This window comes from Momordica charantia, assembly GCF_013281855.1.
Source record: "Momordica charantia cultivar OHB3-1 chromosome 8 unlocalized genomic scaffold, Mcharantia_2.0 BLBB01000008.1, whole genome shotgun sequence".
NCBI classification, from domain to species: Eukaryota; Viridiplantae; Streptophyta; class Magnoliopsida; order Cucurbitales; family Cucurbitaceae; genus Momordica; species Momordica charantia.
The window spans coordinates 14,720,771-14,727,575 of record NW_028275166.1 but is presented as its reverse complement, the minus strand read 5'-3'; the positions used below and the strand labels follow the sequence as shown (position 1 = coordinate 14,727,575).

General features: G+C 44.3%; 1 long non-coding RNA gene across 1 annotated transcript; it reads left to right on the top strand.

Moving 5' to 3' along the window:
• The first annotated feature begins 3,316 nt into the window (after positions 1–3,316).
• On the top strand, positions 3,317–4,586 carry LOC148209596 (uncharacterized). Its single transcript, XR_015793093.1, has 3 exons — positions 3,317–3,680; positions 3,785–3,968; positions 4,062–4,586. It is a non-coding gene; the product is annotated as an uncharacterized LOC148209596 (long non-coding RNA).
• The last annotated feature ends 2,219 nt before the right edge of the window (positions 4,587–6,805 follow it).

The following is a 6,805-nucleotide window of genomic DNA, read 5'->3' as shown; positions in this document are numbered from 1 at the left end:
CCTAGCCCTCCACAGTTAACTTCTTCGAGCAGAGTCAGCCCCTGACCATTTTCACCCAGAGCCCCGACACTACCGCATCGGCCCTCGACCATTTTTACCCAAGGCCCCGATAACTTCACCATCTATCGGCCCTTGACCATTTTTACCCAAGGCCCCAATAGCTTTCCTTCCAAAAGACTCCTCGCATCGACCCTCGACCATTTTTACCCGAGGCCTCGATATTCAATTAGTGACGTATCAGCCCCCGACCATTTATACTCGAGGCCCTGAAACTCACCCATTCACTTTCTCCAAGAATCCAACTCACCCAGAGTCTTACCATATACTTTCTTAAGCCATGACCCATTCATCCTTCAGCTCACAACCAATTCAGCATGCTTCCACAACATAAACAACATTCTAATAATGAAATAATAAACCCATCATGCTTTCACAAAATAACATTTCTTAACAACAGCTCTACAATGAGTTTGTCACAACATAGCATAACCAAGCAAATTCTTAAACAATTAGAGCCCAACACAGTTCACCCAAAATGCTTATTATCCAACATTAATATTCAATAAGCATTACTAGATATAACAAAGCACACCAAACACGCCGAACAATCCATGCATATTCAGACAACAAACATCCCCACAACAATTCTCGGCAGTTTAGCAAAGCAGAAATTACACCAATATTACCGACAATTACTCAACAATACTCCATGTATACAGATTACCACAACCGGGAGCTACCTAACACATCAGCGTATCAAAAACAATATCGAACATCACAAAAACAGCACGTTAGAGGCCATCTGACACACATTAACGCACGAACACGCCCCTTGTCTACTTACCCACAACCGCGCCCTTAAGTTTTGCGTCGATCTCACACCTAAGCACTAAAACAGAAAAATACAGCAAGTAACGTACACTATTCAGCTTTTGAAATCAATTGTAAAAGGGTTCAAATGACTCATTACCACCAAAACCGACTTCGTATAGGTGTGGGTCACCTAGATCTAGCTCGCCAAGGTGTGGGTAGCCTAAATCGGGTTTCAACAACGAATGTGGGTCAACACCGAAAGTCACCGGGAGGAAGAAAACGCCGCAGATATGGGCCAAGCACGAGCTGTTCACTTCTGTCCGAGTCGGGGAGGGGTGCTGCAGGTACGGGGCGCCGAAGGACGACCAGACTTGCTCGTGGTCTGCCCGAAGGTGTCAGATCTGGGCTCGTCGTCGCCACCCGCCGCAGCTGCTGCTACCTACGACGCCGAGACTGCTACAATGGCTGCCACCGTCGGGAGCACCGTCGCTGTGGAGAATGCTGGGAGATCTGCCGCCGCCGCGAGGACGTCGTCGTTCGGTAGTGAGCCGCCGCCGATCGTGCACCTACGCCGGAAAACGCCGCAAAGCAGCAGGAAGGTGACGTTGAGTGCTGCCCCACCGCGACGTCGCCGTGCCTGCTGCTGTGACAAACCCGCCGCCGTTGGATGGGTCGCCGGAACGAGAATAGAGAGGAAGAGAAAGGGGGGGTGGGCTGCTAGGGCAAGAAGGAAGAAGAAGAAGAAAGAAAGAGAACTTGGGCTAGGGTTTCTTTTTTTTTTTTTGTTTTCTTTCTTTTTCCCTTTCGTTTTACTTTTCCTTTGTTTTAAAAAAGAACCAAACCAAACCAAAAAAAAACCCAACATAACCAAGCCCAAGAGCAAAAGAAACCCAGCCCAACTTAAGACAAAACCAACCACACGGAGCCCGATAAATATAAATTTAATTAGAGTTTAGAGCCCGATCAATATAAATTTGATTAGAGTTTAATTTAAAAAAAATAAAAATCTCCTGATTCGAGACTAACTAACCTGAGGGACTCGGGGCGCTACATTGGTAACTAATTTGTTCGTGGTTGTGGTTGTCGCCGAATCTTATAGAGTGTGTCTATGTTTGATTGCATAATGTGATGAAGAGCATGACTATGAATGTTTCATGATGTTGTTGAGCATGATGTTTGTGTGTTGTTGGTGAGGGCTACTTACGGAGTATATTTTATATACTCACCCCCCCCTCTACAATTATTGTTTCAGGTGAAGGATTCGTTGGCGGCCATGGTGATGAGACGGAGGAGACATGACGAGCGAGGACCATAGGCTGCGTAGTTACTTTTGCTTAGCTTAAGTTTAGATGGTTAAGACCTTATGTTTTGGTCAATAAACTATTTGTTCTTATCTGAATAATTGGGAGGTTCCCACTCGTTGTTTACTTTATTTCGGGATAGGTGTTTATTTTAGTTTTCTTCCATTCATTGAGTTTGCCTAGTTGGAATAATAAAGTTGCCTCATGAGGTTGTGCACGGATGATGTTTGATTGATATTCTATAGAGTTGATTCATTGTTAAATTGATGAGAGGTGAAGCTTTATTTTATATAATTATTTCACAGGGAGTTGTCATCTCGTGTTTGGGATTAAGTTTAGACTGGTGGGTAGTAGTTAACGTGACCTAGAATTGTGTGGGAAGTCCTAAGGCGTTACAGGTTCTACTATGATATTTAGATAAATACAATGGGCAATACAATCTCTCAAATTTAGAGGCCTAGACAAAAGCCACCTAGCTTCTAGAAACTACAACAATACGATCCTAAGAAATACAATAATGAAAAACCTCACAATACTCACGAGATTTAGTTGCTAACGATGCACTACAACCCGGGATGTAACGCCCCGAGTCCCTCAGGTTAGTTAGTCTCGAATCGGGAGATTTTTTTTGTTTTTCATTTAAATTTCAAAGTGGATGTTAATTGAATTTATCTATATTTATCGGCTCTAAAAAAATTCAATTAAATTATTATTTACCGAACTTGGTATGTTGGGTCTTGTTTTGAGGGAATGGACTCCTTCTTCATTGGGCTTGGATGATTGGGCTTTCATTGAGGGAAATTTGTTTTAAAACAAAACAAAAGGGAAACCCTAACATTTTGTAACGCCCCGCGTTACTCAGATTAGCTTGCCCCGAGTTCCGGAAATTTTTATGACAAAATGGTTTTTTTTATTTATTGACTTATTGATTTATTTCATTGTTATTTTTAATTCATTCATCAGTGATCTAATTTAATTTAAGTGTGACATCTCGACTAGTGTGTATAGTTACAGTCTTAGTGGTGAGTTAGTAGCGTGTAATTATTTATCAAGTTACATTTAGTACGAATTTCCATTATGCGACACTTGTTTTGGATCTTTGGGCCAATTACGAAACTCTATTATTGGTTGTGTTAACAAGGAAGGGTTGGGTAAGTGGGCCTTAAACATACGGAAAAGAACCCAAGCCCAAAGGAGTTAAGAGTTTGAATCAAGAAAAGGGAACCCTAGCCACTTGTTCTAGTTCCTCTTCTCCTTTTTCCCTTTTCCTCTCTTGTTGAAGCCGTCGGCCACCCCCCTCCACTCGGCTCTTCCTCTTCGACGCAGCAGCACCGACGGCGGCCATCTCCGGCGGACACAGCGGCAGCAGCGGCGGCGGCAGCAGGCGCAGCGTCGAACAGCAGCGGCGCGTGACGGGCGGCGGCGGCGGTGTGCGACGATCAGCGGCGGTGCGTGACATTCGGGCAGCTGCAGGCGGCATCGATACACGCAGGGTTGTGTTCGCGGCGTCCTTTCTCCGATTCAACAAGCCTAACGACCTCGAACAACTTGGATCCGTGAAACCCGGTAACTTTTCTTTGACCCACCTTTGTTCGAAGTTAGATTTGGAGTACCCACACCCAAACGAAATCGATTTAGAATACCCACACCTAAGCGGGGTTGTTTTGTAGCAAGGGACATTGAAACGAAGCCGTTGGAGATAGTATTGGACGTTTTCGCTGCTACAAAAACGTGGACAGCAGCGTATTGGTGGTGTTTGGCGATTCTCTACATCCGTTTGAAACCCGATTTACGCTACCCACGTCTTGGCAAGCTAGATCTAATTTACCCACACCTTTACGAAGTCGTTTTGCGGTAACGAGCCCCTTTGAACCCTCTTAAAGATGTTTTTTTTTAAGGCTGAATGGTACATTAAATTGCTGTATTTTTTTTCTGTTTTATGCTTAGGTGTGAGGCCGACGCAAACTTTAACACGTGGTTGTGTAAGTAGCACCAGGGGGCGAGTGCGTGCGTTTTTAGCGTTAACAGAACGTTCTTGATGCTGTTTTTTTTTGTTTTTGTTTGTTTTTCTTGATAAAATAATTTAAATGAGCATGTAAGGATTGTTGGTGTGTTTTGTGAATTCTAGCGATCTTGTTGCCGTATTTCTATTATTGAACACTCTTGAGGAAACATGCTTCCTGTTCTTGTTGTTGTAGGTGACTAGTAGATTCTGAACTGTTGTAGTTAGAAGTAATTGGCTCATGACGTTTTGCAAATGGGTTGTAGATGAAATGCTAGCTTGGTTATACCGATAATTTAATTCATATTGTCTGGTTGTGAGCTGTTGGATGAATTTTGTTTGTTACGTGGAAAAGTATGTTTGTAAACGGTGCAGTGATTTTAGAATGTGAGAGGTTTACTTGTAGGTGGTCATGGAAGGGTTAGTGAAGTGATGAAGGGTGCAGGGTAAAGGGACGGGATGATAGTCCGTTAACCATGGGTGCTCTGACCTGAAAGATACATATAAAGCGCTTGGAGGTTCAAAGCCTTGAGTAGTGGCCTTGGGGATAAATGACAAGGCCAGGCGTTAATTTTTTGTAAACATGTATTGGGGTCTTGGGGATAAATGTCAAGGACCAATACGCTGGGAAGTCATCGGTACCTTGGGGATAAACGGCAAGGACCGGTGCTCAGTTCAGGCCTTGGGGATAAACGGCAAGGCCGAACGTCAAGTTTCTGGAGAGAAGTATTGAGGCCTTGGGGATAAATGTCAAGGGTCAATACGACTCGAGGAGTTAGGCTTGAGGGATTAAAGAAGAATGGAGCTTGCGAAGTAGTGGTGTTTGGCCTTGGGAATAAATGGCAAGGTCGGACATCAAGTACTGGAGAAGGAGGAGGTACGGTGACTTGGGAATAAAAGTCAAGAGCCGTCATGCCTCGAGAAGTTAAGCGGGGAGTGATAAAGGGGGGTGTTGAGGAAGTTTTAGTACTATGAAACAAGGGCTAGCGATTCATGGGTTGAGGTATTGGTAGTTTCGACGCTTAGTTGTTGTATGTAGATGTCAAGTTATTTGTTCGCTATCTCTCTCTGCTTATTTGGTTGCCTTGCTCTTGTCTTGTTTTAAATGTCAAGATAATTGTTCGCTATCTCTCACTGCTTATTTGATTGTCTCGTTATTGTTAGTTTTTATGTTGTGGCTGTGAGCATAATTTATTTTGTGCTAGTTAGGAAGTGCTACTTACGGAGTACCTTATGTACTCAGCCCCCCCTTTGTACCTTTATATGTTTCAGGTGTGAACGGAGTCGATCGCGGTGATGACGTGGAGAGTGCTTGACCGAGGAAGGATCACTAGATTAGTTAGTGAGGTTATGAGGGAAGGGTAGTTGGGTACAAGTAGCCTTGAGACTTATGTTATTGCTAGGTGTGAACCGCGGAGGAAAATTTTGTATTCTTTAGAACTACTTTAATTGCTATGGATGTTGTTGGTAAACGCGTCGTTGTTGTCATTGGAGTTTAGGTGCACGGTTGTTTTTACTATTTAATAATTTTGCCACTGAGGCGAATTTGAGATCTTGTTGTTTTCTTTTAAATTGCCCACGGAGGGCGGAGTTCTGATAGTTTATGACATTTTTATTTTTGATAGAACGTATGGAAGTCGAAGCTTTATTTCATCTAAAATATTTTCCAGGAGGTTGCTTATCTCGTGTTTAGAGTTAAGGTTAGCCAGAAGAATTAATTAGCGTTGCCTATGATGTTTATATGTAGTCTTGGGTTGTTACACATTTTCTCCTTCCTCTTTTCTCCCTTTTCTTCTTCCCCATTCCTAGCCTAGCCGACAGCCCCCTCCCCCCAAACTTCTTCTTCTTCTTCTTCTTCTTGGAGCATCCCAGCTAGCGACCATTCTTCTCCGGCGAAGCGGCACAGCAGCAGCGGCATCTCCACGCCGGCGTCTTCCTGCAGTAGCTCGCGGCGGCGCACGACGCACGGGCCCGACGATCTGCTGCTACTCATCCTCCGGCGACGTGCGCAACCCCCGGCGGGCCTTCTTCACGGCGGCGACACGTTCTGAGCAGAACCGGACAGCAGCGGCAACAGCCCAGGTCCGACGTCATTCCTCCGGTGCCCCCGCGCCCAGATCTGTGACGCCCAGCAAGTTTCTTGACGTTTTCCTTCCTCAGTTTGGTGTTACCCAGCCCCTCCGGCAACGTTAGACAATTACCCACACATAACCGAAACTTGATTCTTGATACCCACAACTTACGGCATTGAGTCGGCATTAAACCACCTTCAATCGGACCCAAATCTATGTTACCCATCAGTTTTTAACATCGGTTCAGCAAGCCTAAGGCCATTCGAAGTCGAATTTTGGAGCCAGAATATCCTTGGCGTCGACCCACTTCTAACCCAAGAGGTTTTGGTGTGAGTTAGTAGGTAACAACTCACCTAAATTTGGGTTCAATATTATTTAAATGTTTCCAATTGGCTACTAACCTCGAATCGTACTTTTTCCTTGTAGGAAGTGTTTGACAAGCTTAGGAGCTTTAGGACATTTGGTAGTAAGTAGCACGGGGGCGGGTGCGTGCGTTGATGTTGGTTATTTGGTTGCCGATGTACTGTTTATGATGCTTAATATTGGTTCTGATACGTGATTGTGCAGTGTAACTCTTGTTTATGTAGTTTTGTATGCCTGGTTAGTGTTGAATGTCC